This window comes from Sus scrofa, chromosome 14 (assembly GCF_000003025.6).
Source record: "Sus scrofa isolate TJ Tabasco breed Duroc chromosome 14, Sscrofa11.1, whole genome shotgun sequence".
NCBI classification, from domain to species: Eukaryota; Metazoa; Chordata; class Mammalia; order Artiodactyla; family Suidae; genus Sus; species Sus scrofa.
In genome coordinates, this window is record NC_010456.5 from 36,988,427 (window position 1) to 37,007,575 (window position 19,149).

At 40.2% G+C, this 19,149-nt stretch overlaps 2 long non-coding RNA genes across 3 annotated transcripts in view; one reads left to right on the plus strand and one right to left on the minus strand.

The window, feature by feature from the left end:
• Window positions 1-19,149, plus strand: part of LOC106505934 — a 624,744-nt gene that overhangs the window by 505,213 nt on the left and 100,382 nt on the right. The gene's annotated exons all lie outside the window — the stretch shown is intronic.
• Window positions 8,548-19,149, minus strand: part of LOC110256790 — a 471,534-nt gene continuing 460,932 nt past the window's right edge. Inside the window, exons 7-8 of the long non-coding RNA XR_002338779.1 lie at window positions 17,625-17,671; window positions 8,548-8,699 (exon numbers count right to left, since the gene is read on the minus strand). This is a non-coding gene — a long non-coding RNA (uncharacterized LOC110256790). The remainder of the gene's footprint in view (window positions 8,700-17,624; window positions 17,672-19,149) is intronic.

Below are 19,149 nucleotides of genomic sequence, written 5' to 3' on the forward strand. Positions count from 1 at the left end.
AGAGAAGAGCCAGGTGTGTGTGAGCACTAGATATTGACCACATCTCCCCCAGTGTTTATTTTTTCTTATGCTTCTTAATATTTTGCTTTTTTTTCCCAACACAAAACTGAAGGTCCAATGGTTGAGCCACAGATATTGTTTTAAATCACAAAATAACTGTATAAATGCATTGTGATAAATGCTAGGAAGGTAAACTTTAAGATGACATGAAAGCATACATCAAAGGGCATTGATGTTAAATTAGGTAGCATTTTTAGTTCCTTTTACTCACTCTTATCTCTCAAATACCTAGAAAATACTCAGAATATTTATGAATAAATGTAAAAGTGATCACAATATTTGCTGAATAAACAAATAAATGAATAAATGGTAGAGTCTTGCAAATCCCATCTTTTGGGAAAAGAATCAGAATGTTGACTCTCTACCAATACCATTCTCCACTTTCTTTATAGCTTACTGTACCAGTAAAGGTTCTCCCAGAGGGGAAATAGAATCCAGGTATATATCTCACACACACACACACACACACACACACACACACACACACTCTCTCTCACTCACTCACTCACTCACTTTAGTGTGTATATCCAGTCCCAAATCTTTAGGGCAGACTGGCAGGCTGGAAACTCAAGGACAAGAGCAGATGCTGCAGTCTTGAGGCAAAAATCCCTTCTTCCTCAGGGAAATCTCACTTCTGTTCTTAAGGCTTTTCAACTGTTTGAATGAGACCTACCTGGATTATCAATGATAAGCTTCTTTCCTTAAGGCAACTGATTATAGATACTGACCACATTTACAAACTATACCTTCATAGCAACACATAGGTTAAGTGAATAACTGGGTACTAGAGCATAGCCAAGTTGACACATAAAACTAATTGCCTCACCAGCAGAATTCTGATTTTGTTTATCCTCCCCCCAGCAGCCCTGTCCTTCAGGGTGTGAGGCATGCAAAGTCATTCCAGCATGACCCTGTGGGGAGAACTCCAGTGGGAGGCTTCTATATAATTGTTTCTTGCTCATAAAAGGAGACACAAGGAAGGAGATGTCCTCTTTTCTGCCTCTACTCATGACGTCTTCATGAGCTGGGAGCTATCTTAGGGCCAAAAGGGAGCCTGACCAAGACAAGCATACTGAGAACTGACAGTGGAGGAAGATAAGTAACACCTGGGAGTTTGATAATGTCATGAATTACTGGACTCACCAGCTCTGGAGTTTCCCTTCCCCAGTTCTTCTGTGAGATAATAAATATCCATTGGCTTTTTCTTATTTGTAGCAGAGAGCACCTTTATGATTCAAGGACCCAAGCACCTGCCTGACTAGCTAATAAGAGTTGGTCACAACTGAATGGAATCTGCCATCTATAATACTTAGAGATCATATATGTATAAGCACAAAGTCAGAGATAAACTTCACTAGGAAGGGTGAAGAGTCAGATCTTGGAATTTTCTACCTTGGTTTCACAGAGGAGGATTTATTAACAAGAAGCTGCTCTTGTCATTGAACTCAGTTTCATACCAGTGGCCCGACTCATAGTTCATGGACTAAGCAGCATCTTATTAAGTCACTTTGCCCAATCATTACATCCTAACAATGCAAAGTAAATCAGTGAGCAAACTGTGTTCTGGGCCTGACACTATCATAAACTGGCTGAGTGATCTGGTAAACAATCCTCTCCTTGATAGACCTCAGTTTATATATCCACTCAATGTATGCTTTGGCCTGTATCAGGGATTTCCAAATTCTTTCAAAGTTTAACCTGTTTTTCAAATACACTCTTACCTCTAGCTCCTCCTTGACATGACAAATAAAATCAGAGTCCTCCAACTGACCTGTACATAAAAGGACTAATATTCTCCTCCAACAAAGTGGATCTCCACAGGATCTACTTTTAAAATCCAAGGCTCCATTCAATAATATTATCTTAAATACATAGAGCTTTCATTACTTTTATTCAAAAAATATATATTGAATACTTTTGGTATACCAAACACTGTTCTAGATGCTAGTAAAAGATAAACACACACAAACACATTCTAGTGGAGGGTACAGAGTATAAAAAAATTGGATAATATATCAGATGATGATAAATGCAAAGAAAAATAAAGGAGTGGAATGGACTGTAGTGGGCATGGAGGTTGCTACTTATAAAGGATGACAGGGGAATTTCCATCTCCTTGATGTAGGAATCGTACCAAAGAAAGCCAGGGTGCTATTCATGGGAATATATGGGAAAAGAACTAAAGACTTTCCTCCAAGGAGAAAGAGGTTGTGTCTTGCCTTACTGACCTTGGACTTAGATATGTCTAGGATTGTGTGATAAAAAGATAAGGGTACAAGCCCACAGGAGTGATTTTGCATGTCTTTTTTTAAATTTTTTTATTACTCAAATGAATTTATCACATCTGTAGTTGTATAATGATCATAACAATCCAGTTTCACAGGATTTCCATCCCATAACCTAAGCGCATCCCCCACCCCCAAACTGTCTCCTCCGGAGACCATGAGTTTTTCAATGTCTGTGAGTCAGCATCTGTTCTGCAAAGAAGTTCAGTCTGTCCTTTTTTCGGATTCCACATGTCAGTGAAAGCATTTGATGTTGATGTCTCATTGTATGGCTGACTTCACTTAACATGATAATTTCTAGGTCCATCCATGTTGCTAAAAATGCCAGTATTTCATTCCTTTTAATGGCTGAGTAATATTCCATTGTGTATATGTACCACCTCTTCTTGATCCATTCCTCTGTCAATGGACATTTAGGTTGTTTCCATGTCTTGGCGATTGCAAACACTGCTGCAAGGAACACTGGAGTACATGTGTCTTTGCGAGTTGTGGTTTTCTCTGGATGGATGCCCAGGAGTGGGATTGCTGGATGAAATGGTGGTTCTATTTTGAGTTTCCTGAGGAATCTCCATACTGTTTTCCACAGTGGTTGCACCAATTTACAATCCCACCAACAGTGTACTAGGGTTCCTTTTTCTCCACACCCTCTCCAGCACTTATTGTTTGTAGAGTTTTTGATAATGGCCATTCTGGCTGGTGTAAGGTAGTACCTCATCGTGGTTTTGATTTGCATTTCTCTCATAATTGGTGATGTTGAACATCTTTTCATGTGTTTTTTGGCCATCCATATGTCTTCTTTGGAGAACTATCTGTTTAGATCTTCTGCCCATTTTTTGATGGGGTTGTTTGTTTTTTTGGTATGGAGCTACAGAAGGTGTTTATAAATTTTGGAGATGAATCCCTTGTCAGTTGATTCACTTGCAAAGATTTTCTCCCATTCTGTGGGTTGTGTTTTCGTTTTGTTTAGGGTTTCCTTTGCTGTGCAGAAACTTTAAGTTTGAGTAGGTCCCATTTGTTTATTTTTGTTTTTATTGCCAATATTCTAAGAGGTGGATCTGAGATGTTGCTGTCATTTATGTCATAGAGTGTTTGGCCTATGTTTTCCTCTAAGAGTTTTATAGTGTCTGGTCTTATATCTAGGTCTTTAATCCATTTTAAGTTTATTTTTATGTATGGTGTTAGGGAGTGTTCCAATTTCATTCTTTTATATGTGGCTGTCCAGTTTTCCCAGTACCACTTATTGAACAAGCTGTCTTTTCTCCATTGTCTATTCTTGCCTCCTTTGTCATAGATGAGTTGGCTGTAGGTACGTGGGTTTAATTCTAGGCTTTCTATCCTGTTCCACTGATCTATATTTCTGTCTTTATGCCAGTACCATACAGTTTTGGTGATTGTTGCTTTGTAGTCCAGGAGCCTGATTCCTCCAGCTCCATTTTTCTTTCTCAGGATGTCTTTGGCTATTCTGGGTCTTTTGTGCTGCCAAACAAATGTTAAAATATTTTGTTGGAGTTCTGTAGAAAAATGTCCTTGGTAATTTGATAGGGATTTCAATGAATCTGTACACTGCCTTGGGTAGTACAGTCATTTTGATAATGCTGATTCTTCCAGTCCGAGAGCATGGTATGTCTTTCCATCCGTTTGTGTCATCTTTGATTTCTTTCATCAGTGTCTTATAGTTTTCAGAGTAGAGGTCTTTTGTCTCTTTAGGTAGGTTTACTCCTAGGTATTTTGGATATGATGGCAAATGGGATTGTTTCCCTGATTTCACTTTCTGATCTTTGGTTGTTAGTATATAAAAATGCAGTTGGTTTCTGTGTATTAATTTTGTATTCTGAGACTTTGCCAAATTCATTTTTGAGCTCTAAGCATCTTCTGGTAGTGTCTTTAGGATTTTCTAGGTATAGTCATGTCATCTGCAAATGGTGATACTTTTACTTCTTCTTGTCCCATTTGAATTCCTTTTATTGCTTTTCCTTCACTGATTACCATGGCTAGGACTTCCAAAACTATGATGAGGCATAGTGGTGAGAGCGGACATCCTTGTCTTGTTCCTGATCTCAGTGGGAATTCTTTCAGCTTTTTACCATTGAAAATTATGTTTGCTGTGGGTTTGTCATATGTGGCCATTATTATGTTGAGGTAGATTCCCTCTGTGCCCACTTTCTGAATGGTTTTTATGAGAAATGCGTGTTGGATTTTGTCAAAGGCTTTTTCCACATCTATTGAGAGGATCACATGGTTTTTATTCTTCAGTTTGTTAATGTGGTGTATCACACTGATGGATTTGCAGACATTGAAGAACCCTTGCATCCCTGGGATAAATCCCACTTGATCATGATGTAAAATCCTTTTAATGTATGGTTGGATTTGGTTTACTATTTTTGGTTTACTAGTATTTTGTTGAGGATTTTTGCATCTATGTTCATCAGTGAAAGTGGCCTGTAATTTTCTTTTTTTTTTGTGTGTGGTATCTTTGTCTGGTTTTGGTATCAGGATGATGGTGGCCTCATAGAATAAGTTTGGGAATGTTCCTTCCTCTGCAATTTTTTGAAATAGTTTCACAAGAATAGGTGTTAGCTCTTCTCTAAATGTTTGATAGTATTTGCCTGTGAAGTCATCTGGTCCTGGACTTTTGTTTATTGGAAGATTTTTAATCACAGCTTCAATTTCAGTTCTTGTGATGGGTCCATTCATTTTTTCTATTTTATCTTGGTTTAGCTTTGGAAGATTGTACTTTTCTAGGAATTTGTCCATTTCTTCTAGGTTTTCCGTTTTATTGGTGTACAGTTGCATGTAGTAGTCTCTTATGATCCTTTGTATTTCTGTGATGTCTGTTGTTACTTCTTTTTCATTTCTAATTTTATTGACTTGAGTCCTCTCTTTTTTTTTCTTGATAAGTCTGGCTAAGGGTTTATTAATTTTGTTGATCTTTTCAAAGAACCAGCTTTTCATTTCATTGATCTTTTCTATGGTTTTCTTTGTTTCTATTTCATTGATTTCTGCTCTGATCTTTATGATTTCTCTCCTTCTACTAACTTTAGGTCTTGTCTGTTCTCTCTCTAGCTGCTTTAGATGTAAAGTTAGCTTCTTTATTTGAGCTTTTCCTTGTTTTCTGAGGTAGGCTTTTATTGCTATCAACTTTCCTCTTAGAATGGCTTTTGCTGCATCCCATAGGTTTTGAAGTGTCGTATCTCTGGTGTCATTTGCTTCTAAGTATTTTTTAATTTCCTCTTTGATTTCTTCAGTGATCCATTGGTTTTTTAGTAGCATGTTGTTTAGTCTCCACATGTTTATGTTTTTCTGCAGTTTTTTTCTTGTTGTTGATTTCAAGTCATATAGCATTGTGGTCAGAAAAGATGCTTGATATGATTTCACTTTTCTTAAAGTTACCAAGGTTGGATTTGTAGCCCAGGATGTGATCAATCTTACAGAATGTTCCCTGTGCACTTGAGAAGAATGTGATTCTGTTGCTTTTGGATGGAATGTCCTATAAATATCTATTAAGTCCATCTAGTCTAAAGCTTTCTTTAGGGCCTGTGTTTCCTTATTGATTTTCTGTCTGGATGATCTGTCCATTGCTATAAATGTGGGGTGTTAAAGTCCCCCACTATTATTGTATTATTGTCGATTTCTACTTTTAAGGTTGGTAGCAGTTGCCTTATATATTGTGGCAATACGTTACTGGGTGCATAGATATTTAAAATTGTTATATCTTCTTCTTGGATTGATCCTTTGGTCATTATGTTGTGTCCTTCCTTGTCTCAAAATATTCTTCATTTTAAGGTATATTTTGTCTGATAGGAGTATTACTACTCCAGCTTTCTTTTGATTCCCATTTTCATGGAATATTTTCTTCCATCCTCTCACTTTCAAATTCTATGTGTCCCTAGAAGTGAGATGGGTCTCTTGAATACAGCATATATTGGGTCTTATTTTTGTATCCATTCAGCCAGTCTATGCCTTTTGGTTGGGGTATACAGTCCATTAAGATTAATGCCATTATCAATATGTATGTTCTTATTGCCATTTTATTAACTGATTGGATTTGTTTTTGTTGCTCCTTTTTCTTCTCTTCTTCTCTTGGTCCCTCCTCTTGTGGTTTGATGACTATCTTTGGTGATGTATTTGAGTTGATTTTTCTTATTTATTTGTGTATGAATTGCATATTTTTGGTTTTCAGTTGCCTGAAGTTTTGATTTAGGAGTGTATGTGTATATATATATATATGAGATTGTTTTAAGTTGTTGGTCTCATAAATACAAGTGCATCTCCAGGTTCCTCCATTTGTATCCTCCTCTTGTCATGATTTGTGATTTGGGTAGCATAATTGTGCATGGATGATTTTGTATCTTTATTGTATATATGTCTTTACTGGTGAGCCTTGTCATTTCTGGTATTTTTGTTTATGGTTGTGGCCTTCTCTTTTCTGACTAGAGAAGTTCCTTTAGTATTTGTTGTAAAGCTGGTTTAGTGTTGCTGAATTCTCTTAGCTTTTGCTTAACCATAAAGCTTTTGATTTCTCCTTCAAATCTGAATGAGAAACTTACTGGGTAAAGTAATCTTGGATGGAGGTTTTTTCCTTTCATCACGTTAAGTATATCATGCCACTCACTTCTGGCCTGCAGAGCTTCTGCTGAAAAATCTGCCGATAACCTTATCAGGTTCCCTTGTATGTTGTTTGTTTCTTTTTCCCTAGCTGCTTTCAATATTTTCTCTTTGTCTTTAATTTTGGTCAGTTTGATTAATATGTGTCTCAGGGTTCCTCCTTGGGTTGATTTTATTTGGTACTCATCACACTTCCTGGATTTGAGTGAGTGGTTCCTTTCCCATGTTAGGGAAGTTTTCAGCTATTATCTCTTTGAATATTTTTTCTGTCCCTTTCTTGCTCTCTCTCTTCTCCTTCTGGCACCCCTATAATATGGATGTTGGTGCATTTAACATTGTCCCAAATTTCTCTGAGACTCTCTTCATTTCTTTTCAATCTTTTTTCTCTTTTCTGCTCTGCATCAGTGATTTCCACTAGCTGTCCTCCACCTCGTTTATTCATTCTTCTGCCTCCTGTATTCATTCTGCTGTTGGCTGCTTCTAATGAACTTTTTATGTCAGTTATTGTATTTTGCATCTCTGCTTGCTTAAGTTTTATATCTTGTATTTCTTTGCTCAGTGTTTCCTGTAAATTATCAGTCTTTGCCTCCAGTTTATTTCCAATGTCTTGCATCATCTTCAGCATCAACAGTCTAAAGTCTTTTTCCTGGAAGCTGGTAATCTCCTGATCACTTAGCTGTTTTTCTGGAGTTTTTCTTTTTTTCCTTTCTCCCTCATCTGAGATAGAGTTCTCTGTCTTCTCATTTTTATAGGTTTTTGGTGTGGTGTCCTTTTTGCAGGCAATAGAGTTGCAGCCTCTCTTACTTCTGGTGTCTGCTCCTCTTGTGGCTGAAGTTGGTATGGGGGCTTGCTGTAGGCTTCCTGATGGGAGGTGCTGGTGCCTGCCCCCTGGTAGGTGGGGCTGATTCCTATCCCTCTGGTGGGTGGGGCTCTGTCTCTGGGTGAGATTAGAGGTGGCTGTGTGCCTGGGGGGTCTTTAGGCAGCCTGTTTACTGATGGGCGGGGCTGTGATGCTATCTGGATTATTGTTTGGCCTGGGGCTTCTCAGTGCTGTTGGGTGGGGTTGCATTTTCCCAAAATGGCCACCTCTAGAGGAACACACACTGATGAATATTCCCAAGAGTTTTGCCTCCAATGCCCTTCCCCCACAACAAGCCATAGTCACCCTCTGTTTTCCCAGGAGATCCCCCAAGAACTGTAGTCGGGTCTGACCTAGGTTCCTATGGAGCCCCTGCTTTGCCCTGGGACCCAGTGCACGTGAAAGTCTGTGTGCACCTTTCAAGAATGGGGTCTCCATTTCCCCCAGTCCCATGGGCTCCTGCACCCAAGCCCCACTGGCCTTCAATGCCAGATGCTCTGGGGGCTCTTTCTCCCAATGCCAGATCCCCAGGTATGGGGATTTGATGTGGGGCTCAGAACTCTCACTCCTATAGGTGAGTGTCTGTGATACAGTTACTTTCTGGTCTTTGGGTTTCCCACCCAGGAGGTATGGGGTTGCTTATATCATGTAATTTCCCCTCCTACCTCTTGATGTGGCTTCTTCTTTGTCTTCTGGAGTAGGATGTCTTTTTGAAAGTTTCCAGTCCATTTGATCGAATGTTGCTCAGCATTTGGTTGTAGTTTTGTTGTTTTTATGAGAGACATTGAGCTCCAGTCCTTCTATTCTGCCATCTTAATTTGCAGTGACAAAGACATTTTTCACTCATGTTATATGTCCATGGAATAAACAATATCTTGGGCCTTGATCACCTTATGGTAGAAGGGGAAAATAATATGGTTAAACTACCCAATGGCTCTTAGAATATGTTAGAACTGGTGCTAAGAAGTTTTATATGCCACTTTTGACTATATGCCATTGGCCAAGTTAAGTAACTTGGCTGAGTCTGACATCATTGGCACAGGAATGTGTAATTCTCCCACAGAGTGCAATATTAAATGAAGGATAGCAAATAGTATGGAAAATAATTCAATACCAAAATCAGTAATAGAGTGTATATCTGGAAGAATGCAAATAGATTCTTTGTAAATATAGGCAAGACATCCCAAGAGAATTTCATAAATAATGGGACCAGTTAATTGAAGATTTAATGTTTGGGGACATAAGCTATTAAAATTATACTTACTACTCTGAGTATTACCTAAACTCTATTTCTCATTGCAGAGTCCTGGGAAAATTCAGGTGATCTTTAGGAAATGCTGATTTTGGATATAGCGTGTACAGGAGCACTTTGCTACTAAGGACTGGTAAATTGTCAACTCAACTCTGAAATCCTGGCATGATGTTGTCTTAGTAGACAGCCAGTGATCTAACTAGAATGCTTTAGTAACCAGAATGTTATTACTAGACTAAGTCCTTAGATGATCCAACTATTTTGAGTAGTTATTTTGGTTACTACTGCTGTATAACAAGCCACCTCAAATCTATGTGGGGTAAAACATTATTTTTATTATCCTGGAGGTTGGGGAATCAGAAAGGGTAATAGGGGAATTAGTTGTGTCTGTTTTGGGGTGCCTGCGCTTCAGCAGGAAAGACTCAAAGGCTAAGAGTGATTCAACGAGGACCTGCTATATAGCACAGGGAAATCTACTCACTATTCTGTGATAACCTGTGTGAGAATGGATATATGTAACTTAATCACTTTGATGTACAGCAGAAATTAACACAATATTGTAAATCAACTATACTTGAATTTTTAAAAAAAAAAAGAGTTACTTGAAAGTTGGGGACTAGAAGATCCTAGAAGTGTCTTCATTCATATCTGGTGGTTGGTGCTCCCTGTTGTCAGGGACCTCTTCTGGATTGTTGTATACGTACACATAGCTTCTCCATGCAGTTCTATGTGTAAATAAGGTATGGTCTTCCTCACAGCACAGTGACTAAGTTCTAGGATGCTGGATTTTTAGCTGAAAAACCAACTTGTGACTCTTCCCTGAAGCTGATTAAGCTTCCTCACAGTATTGCTGCTGGGTTCCAAAAGTAAGTGTCCCAAGAGAGGCAGGCAGAAGCTGTGTTACCTTTTATGACCTATTCTTGGAAGTCATGATGCCATTTTCACTATAATCACAAGCCTACCCAAATGCAAACTGAGGCATCCATCACCCCAACTCTTCTCAACGTGAAGAATGCCCAAGTCATATTGCAAGAATAACTGATAATACTGGAGCTGGTATTGCAGCTATTTTTGGAAAATACAGTCTGCCATAGTAGCTATCACATGTTGCAAAGTCTAGGAGATCTGTGATTACCCTCAATGCTTATCTCTGTTCAGTGAGGTTAGTTATATTTTATTTACTCTTATTTCCTAAATATGGTTACCATACATAGTGCCTTTCTGATAATTTTACAGACACTCTTTCTCTGATATTAATGGTCTGGAACTTGGTTGTTCTCAGAGATTTCTGGCACATTATTTAAGAATCATAGGTATCTTTCTAGTAGTTCCCATCATTGTGCAGCAGAAACTAATCCAACTAGGAACCATGAGGTTGTGGGTTCAATCCCTGGCCTTACTCAGTGGGGTAAGGATCCAGCATTGCCATGGGCTATGGTGTAGGTCACAGATGTGGCTTGAATCTGGCATGTCTGTGGCTGTGTCTATGGCTAGCATCTATAGCTCTGATTAGACCCCTAGCCTGGGAACCTCCATATGTCATGAGCGCAGCCCTAAAAAGCCAAAAAAAGAAAAATAGGTATCTTTCTAGAAGTGGGGATCTGCCCATCTGGCAAGGAGATTGGGTGAACCAATAGTGGATATACAGTTTTGATGTTCTGTTAGCTATCCTCAGTTACTCCTCACATATTTTGGAGGGAGATACAGGGAACTATCTCTACTGTGTTTTGATAGCTCTAAGGAGGGAGACTCACTGCCTTTCCCTATTTTGGGTACCTCTGCAACTCCAAGGGCCACAAAATTTCCCCTTAAGTCTCATCTCTGTAATTTTTTCCCCTTTATTGTCAATCCATGGAATCCAAAGCTGTTCAAGTTCTCTATGTGGTCTCTTCCCCTACTCTGGTAACTGTAAAGAACTCATGCTGTGCTGCTAACAGTCATCAACCCGGGTCCTGGAGTGGAACAGAGCCCCTTGACAGCCTGCACTTGGTATACAACCTGAGTAAGGAATCAACTTTTGTTATCCTGAATCATTGAGATTCCAGGGAAATTAACTTCAGCGTATTCTAGCTTTGTCTGACTAATGCATCTCCCAACACATTAAGCCAAACTGATTCTCTCCTTAGGATCTCTGTGAAAGCTGATGTTATTCCTGAATTACTCCCCCCTTCTCTGGCAATCCAAATCCTGCTCATCTCCCACAACCCTTTTAACCTGTAACACCTTCACTGGTAGCTCTAGCCAACAATAATGTCTTCCTGTCATTCATTCATTTCACAAATACTTCTCAAGTATTTATGTTGTGCCAAGTAGATTCAGTAACAATTAATGCACCTAAGTACTAAGTAGACAAATTACATGTTTCCTGGCCTAAATATCTCCTTAGGAGTCTCCAATTATCTTCTTTTTTCTCAACCTGCTGCTATGATCTCCTGTTATTACAGTTTTACATGTGTTTGGCAGACCCAAGAGGATGCTCTTGTGCTTAAATAACCTTTCTTTCCCTTCTCTTCCAACACTCTTCCCTTTCTCTCTGTGAATTCACTGTCTTAGGCTGTAAAATAAACAGATCTCTAGGAAGGTCACCCCAACCTGTAAGAAATTCCTTCCTGTCAAGAACCTGGTTCATTCATCACTGGACATGATCATCATGGAATATGAGTGCATGCTTTTTTCTGTGTTCTTACTCCCATGATGCTTGGACCCAGACTTAGTCACCTGCTTAATTTTAAGAAGTGAGGTTGACTCCTTGGGGCAGAGGAAAGCTTTGACATAGTCATCCCCAAATGGAAGCTGCGTATGCACTGATATACACAGGATCGAGGTGTTGAGGAGACAGTTGGAGTTTGGTTCCACCAGGAAAAGCAAGGCAGGTTTGAGGAAGCATAGCCTTTGCTTGCCTTGATGCTCTGCTCTAGAGATAAAGGACCCTGTAACTTCTGAGCTGAGAGGTATACCCTGGTACTCAGAGCCCAGATTGTGGAAATAACCTGCCTAAGGTAACACAGCAAGTAGGGATCAGAGCTGGAACTAGAAGCTAGATTCCTGGATTCTTGTGTCATGTTCTTCCTTTGATATTACACTCTGGCTGCACTTTTCAGGACAAATAGTTTTCTTTTCAGGTTATTTTTTGAGGCAACATTATCCAAATAATAATGAATCATTTGCCATCTTATCAACCCTCTGTGTCAGAGCATAGAGAAGACAGACTACATATACTGAGTATCCGTATCTGATATACAGTATCTTCACATGAATAAGATATTATTAGTCTATAATATAGATGAGGAAATTGAGGCTTGAAGTGTTGACGTTAACTGGCCCAGAAAAACTTAGCTAGAAAACAGCAAGCCCAGGATTTAAATCTCAGTCTGAGAACCCTCAAGCTGACCTTCTCAACTACTAATCTAGTGTCTCTGAGAACTTCTGACTCTTGTGTGTCTACAATCCATTTAGCACTTTGAACTTCTTGCCTGAGCCCAGGGTGACTCATGGACAAGACTCAGCTTCCTTATCTCTGGGGAATGACAGGACCAGTTTTACCTTCCAAATGGAAACATGGAGCTGGAGTATCCTAGGGCAGGGACTGAGTAGGCATTCAAGAAATGTCTGTGACATGAATGAGGTCAATCAAACCCAGCTTGGAAGACTTTCCACTCCTTCTTGTGTAACTGTGAACTATTTCTTGAAATTTCCCAGTCCAAACTGCTTTTTGAATAGGAGGAAATATGGAAAGGCATTCCTCATGGTAAAGAGAAAGGAAATCTTATCAAGAACCAGTTCAGGAGTTCCCGTCGTGGCGCAGTGGTTAACGAATCCGACTAGAAACCGTGAGGTTGCGAGTTCGGTCCCTGCCCTTGCTCAGTGGGTTGACGATCCGGCGTTGCTGTGAGCTGTGGTGTAGGTTGCAGACGCGGCTCAGATCCTGCGTTGCTATGGCTCTGGCGTAGGCCAGTGACTACAGCTTCGATTCAACCCCTAGCCTGGGAACCTCCATATGCCGTGGGAGCGGCCCAAGAAATAGCAACAACAACAACAATAACAAAAGACAAAAGACAAAAAAAAAAAAAAAAAAAAAGAACCAGTTCAATGCAAAGAAGTTACTCATTCAACACCATCCATTGACCATCTCAGATGTGCCAAGTTCTGTGTCAAATGCTAGGTAGGGGTAGGTTAGTGAACTGGCCTTTGCTTGCCTCTTCAAGCTCCTTGACTGCTGGAACAGTCACTTCTACATCTCCAGCCACTCTAGTTGCCTTGATTGCCCCTAAACATGGCAAGGTTGCTCCTGCCTCAGGGCCTTTGCACATGTCTTATATGATTTGCCCTGAGATCTTTAAGTGAAAACAACTTCCTATATTTAGATGTCAATGTATCCTCCTCATAGGGCCCTTCCTTAGCATTCAGTTTAATTGTTCTTCCTCTTTCTGTTACCCTTTCACTGTGGTTTTTAGAGTCCTTATTGCTATCTGAAATCACTTAGTTCACATTTCCCTTCCTTATTGTCTGTCTTCCTCCACTAAAATTTAAGTCTCTTTGCTGTACAGCAGAAATTGAAGGAACATTGTAAATCAACTATACTTTAATAAAACATAAAATAAAATTTAAGTTTCATGCAAGCAAGGGTCTTCTCTCTCTTGTTCTGCTTCTCTCTCTTGTGTCTCCAGAATCAGGAATGGTGCATCTAAACTATAGAGGTAGGTCCTCAATGAACCCTGATTAGGCAAATGAATGATAGACAGTGACTAAAAGAAGGAGGTGGGGTTCAAATTCTGGCTACTACAGTCACTAGCAGTCAGGATTTTAGCAAGTTAATCTCTCTGAGCCTCATTGTCCCTAACTGTTAAATTGGCATAGTAATATTTATCAACACTAGAAGGATTGAGCAAAGTAATTTAAGCAAACTTACTTGGCATGTAGTGAGTGCTTGAAAACCATTACCACATTTCTTTCTTTTTTTATTTTTTTTTAACTTTTATTTGTGTATATATTTTTTTTTCTACTGTACAGCATGGTGACTCAGTTATACTTACATGTATACATTCTTTTTTCTCATATTGCATGTTCCATCATAAGTGGCTAGACAGAGTTCCAAGTGCTACACAGCAGTATTCCATTGCTAATCCATCCCAAAGGTAACACTTTGCATCTATTTACCCCAAGCTCTCAGTGCCTCCCACTCCCTCCCCTTCCCTCTTGGCAGCCACAAGTCTATTCTCCAAGTCCCTGATTTTCTTTTCTGTGGAAAGTTTCCTTTGTGCCATATATTCTTATGGTATTTGTCTTTCTCTTTCTGACTTACTTCACTCAGGATGAGAGTCTCTAGTTCCATCCATGTTGCTGCAAATGGCATTATTTTGTTCTTTTTTATGGCTGAGTAGTAGTCCATTGTGTATATCATCACCATCACTGTTGCTTAAAGTGGAGAAAGTTTCAGAGAAGGTAAGAGGCAGGGGCACCTACTTATAATGCTATTGTAATTATCTACTCAGTACTTCCCGATACTGAGCTCTTTCTACCTGCCATACCCTGTGCTAAGTGCTGGCTGTGCACTATCTCAGGTTACATCACTCTGGGACTTATGTGTCTTTGATAAGACAAAAGTGAAAGCAAGCCGAATTCAAAATATTTCCCCCTGCTTCAACCCCAACCCTGCTCTGTCACTACACTGAGCCTTATTCTGATATCCCTACCTTGTGGGGTATTTGCCCAAACTAGAAAAGATTCTGCACCATGGAAACTTGGATGATAGCCCACTGAGTTTCATGGCCTATATCCCGTAGGAATAGTGCCAGACACCATTCTTCTAGGGGATCATAGTTTTGTCACTTTTAACACTAGGGTTGGTGGAAGAAAAATTCATAGATGTGCCCTGAAGTCAGGAAAAGCTATGCCCAGTAACACTAGTGCATGAATGGGGGTCAGACCCATATTCTTTTCTCAGCTGTACTGTAGTTGGTTTCTGACCAAAGTGGAATTGCGTTAGGGAACCATTACTTTGCCATAGGTCAGAATCAATGGAGGAGCCAGGTCCAGGATGGGCTTATTGTGACTCTGATGTTGTGCAAAAACCTCCTCAGACCTTGCCAAAATTTCCCATGTTCCTTCTGAGAACTTCTGAGAGGGAGCTTCTGAAGAAAGATAGCTTCATCAGCTATAATCTGAAGGAAAAATGAACCCCTGCCAAGTAGGTAGGACCCAGCTTGGGCTGCCAAAAAGCTTTGCTTATGAGTCCAACAAAGTCTCCTTCTCTTCTGGTTCTAGGCAAACCTTGCCGATCATCCAGAACTGTCCTCTGGAGCACTTTGAGGTCCTCTCTCCTTACTTCTCCCATGTCCTCCTGATGCTTTGATGGGATGAAGGATTCAACAAATTATTTTTTTAAAACTTGACTATAGATTAGTATTTGGAAATCTTAACCCCCCAGTGATGTTATTTTGAAGGCAGCTTACACGGTTTGGCTGGAGGCAGGAAAGTAAAATGTTCCTCTACAAACTTGAGTGATAGTGACACAATTACTCTACATGAATATAGTGCTTGCACAATACTCTGCACAAAACTTTGAGATTGTCTGCAATAAGAATGACACAGAAGTTTATTTTCAAAGTTTATCTTTGGTCAATTGGTGGTGGGTCCCTGAAACTAGGTTGAAAGGAATCCTGAGACTGTATCTGAGATAAACAGGAAAGAATAAAAGGATCAATTAGTGATGTCTGTTATGGGTAGGACAGTCGAGAGTTAAGACCCAGGAGCTGAATATATATTCTCCTATTTCCAGTCCAATCATCTCCTTTCCAGCTGGATAACCAGAGTCCCAAATAAAAGTCACTTGCCCCAAATTATATAACATGCTACTAGTTAACTCCAGTCCAGTGCCTTTTCCACCACATCATAAGATTCATCCTTCATCAGCCATGAGAGAAATGCAAGCTGATGAAAGAAAAACATTGTGTTGAACAAGATGAGTTCATTTATATGGTTTCCACCAACATCTGATATATCAGTGACTTACACAGCATGGTTTATTTTAAAGCTGCCACCATTTTTTTTTCTTTTTGCAAGTAGCCTTGATGCCTGAATTATTTTAACGGGCCACTTCGTACCAGTCTTTTACAAGCCGTGGGAACTTTTTATGAATTTATACAGTCGGATTAAGATTATTGTGAAACTGGGTGGTGGGGCTTTCACAGAAGATATCTGAGAGACAGGGGTTGTTGACTTATTTGTTGAGTGATGAGCCCTTAACCCCCCTTCCCCGCCCCCGCCCCAGTGATACGTTACACGGCCCTGATCCATTTTCTCCCATGGTATCCTCTCCCAGGCCCACTGGCACAGCTGACAAATAAATACTTGACATCCCCAGAGTATGGTGTGAGGAGTGGGAAGAGAGGAAATGATATTTATTTTCGATGCACCCTGGAGATTTTGACATTAATGTGTGTCTATCTCTCTTCTCAGTTCCATGAGTTGATGCTTAATATGATCTCTGGTTATTGTGAGGGAGGAGGCCAGTGTGAGGGGCATCTGGGATCCAACCCAGACAAATGGTGGGAAAGCAAATATCTTGACAGACCAGTCCAGGAAATTCGCCCTCCTTTAGAAGACAGATCTGTCCTCCTCATTTAATCCTCAGCACAGCTGCACCGCTCATGGCAGAGAGACACATTACATGAAAATGGATTCTGATTTGGGAATCGTAGTGGCAAATCTAATTTCAGATGTATCCTTTTCCATAGTCCTGCCCCACTGGGGTTTTTGAGTCAAAACATAGAAATGGGACAACCTGAGGTGGAAATCACATGCCCATTATCGGAGATGCTGAAGCTACAGTTGCACCACCACTGCCCAGAGTGGCTACCATACACCCAGTGGACCCTGTGTACCAGGAACCCTCCTCTCCCTATTTTGCTTCCATCTCCACAGTCACCTTGTGAAAATACCCTTCTGTTTTTCCATTTCACAGTTGGGGAAAATGAGGATCAGAAACAGTATTAGGTTTCTTTTCATTTAGTTATTCACTTAATAGTGTTACATCCTTAAAAGTGTTCCAATAATTCCATGTAGACGGTGGATGAAAGATAAGAATTTAATTTAATTTAATTTTGCTTTTTACGGCCACACCTGTGGAATATGGAAGTTCCCAGGCTAGGGGTTGAATTGGAGCTGCAGCTGCAGGCCACAGCCACAGCAACGCCAGATCCAAGCCACATCTATGACCTACACCACAGCTAAGGGCAATGCCCAATCCTTAACCCACTGAGTGAGGCCAGGGATTGAACCCACATCCTCATGGATAGTAGTTGGGTTTATAACCCACTAAGCCACAAAGGGAAATTTGAAAGACAACATTTTAAAAGATGAGTTAAAGAAAGAGCCAGCAGTGCAAAAAGTTGGGAAATGTATGTTCCAGATGGAGGGAAGAGAGCAGGTGGCTTTGGCTTTCAAACAGAATCCAGAAGTCACCTTATGGGAAGAATCAAGTACTACAGTGCCTCCCAAAGTCAAGAATGCAGGTGGGCTTGGGGAAGGGGTGAGAACAAGAAGCTTGATAAATGCAACTTACATTTTTTTCTCTTCTCTGTCCCTTGGTGTCGTGGTTCTTTTCTCCATCTATGTGGTGATCAAAGATGACCACTACCAAACTCTTATACATGGATTAAAGTAATGAAAGAGAGTAACTCCCTCTTTCTCTCTCTCTCTCAGTTCCAAATCCATATTCCTGGGCAAGAAGTTTTATTGGCTCAACTTGAGTCAAGTGTTTAACTCTGATTAAACATTGGGGGCTGGTGGTGGCTGGACTCATTATGCAATATGGTTTCTGAGGGCCAATTACTGGAGTGAAGGGCTAGTTAAGATGGCCATTAGATGGGGTCCAGATGGCTTGAAAGATGCTGTCCCAGCCCATAAGACAGAGAAAGAAATCAGACTCAAGCGTACCTAACTCAAAACACAACAGTTAACAACCAACTTCTTTACTTCAAAGTAGCACGAAACTGGACTCCTGAACTTGGTCATTTGTGCCCTGCATGTGGTCAACTCTATGTTGCCAGGAAGTCTGCTAAGCAGGAGTAGACCTCACCCACCCACCCATGTGGCCTGCACATTTCGGTTATCTTCATATAGCAGAACACTTACAGGGATGGGCTCCAGAGCTGGAATACCTGGATTCTACCACTGTGTGACCTTGAGAAAGCTCACACTCCCAGCTAAGTGTGCCAGCTTCCTCCTTGGTAACATGCAGATAATCTTAGCTTCTAGCTCAGGGTTATTGGGAAAGTCAATGAACTAATGCATGCTAAGGACTTATAGAACAATATTCAATAAACACAAGTTATTTTGAGCCACTCAGACCTAATACCATAGATGATGACTTGAAACCATCCTGTGTGAGGGATGGTGTAAGATGGCAGGGTTTGGGGTATTCCAGAAGCTCAGCTGCCAACATGAAATGATGGGCCCAAGGCAAGTCGGACACAGTTCCTTTGCAATCCTGTTCCAACTATGACATGGAATCATGGACCCAGATGCTGCCCAATCTGCTGGCCCAGCTTGGCTTCACTAGTAACCCAAGATCACCCAGGAAGATCAAAGAAAACCCATCCTTGTCCAGCCAGAGATTGCTCAAGAGGCCAGTGACTTTTCCATCAGGGAACGGAATATTCATTTGATGGTTAGCCCTGAAGAAGAACACAGAACTGAACTCTTCCCTCCAACATATATTAAGGACCAACAATACACCAAAGCTGGGTAACCAAGGAGCCAGGATGCAGAAATGAAGACCTGATCACAGTATTAAAGAACTTGATGTCCGGTGGGGGAAAGACCTGAAAATCCACAGAAAATTATATGGGGCTATTAATTTGTTTATTGTTCTCATAAGAATTTGACAGGATTATAAAAAAGAACAATGTAATTTTACAAATAATCTTGTCAAACATGTGTCTTAATTCATTTTTATCTTTACATATAAATAAATTGTCTCAATGAAAAAAAATGTAAAAGAACAATAAAAACATGAACAATGGAGAGATGAAATGAAATGTAAAATATATAAATGCATGAATAGGATGAAATGTGGGGAAAAAGGA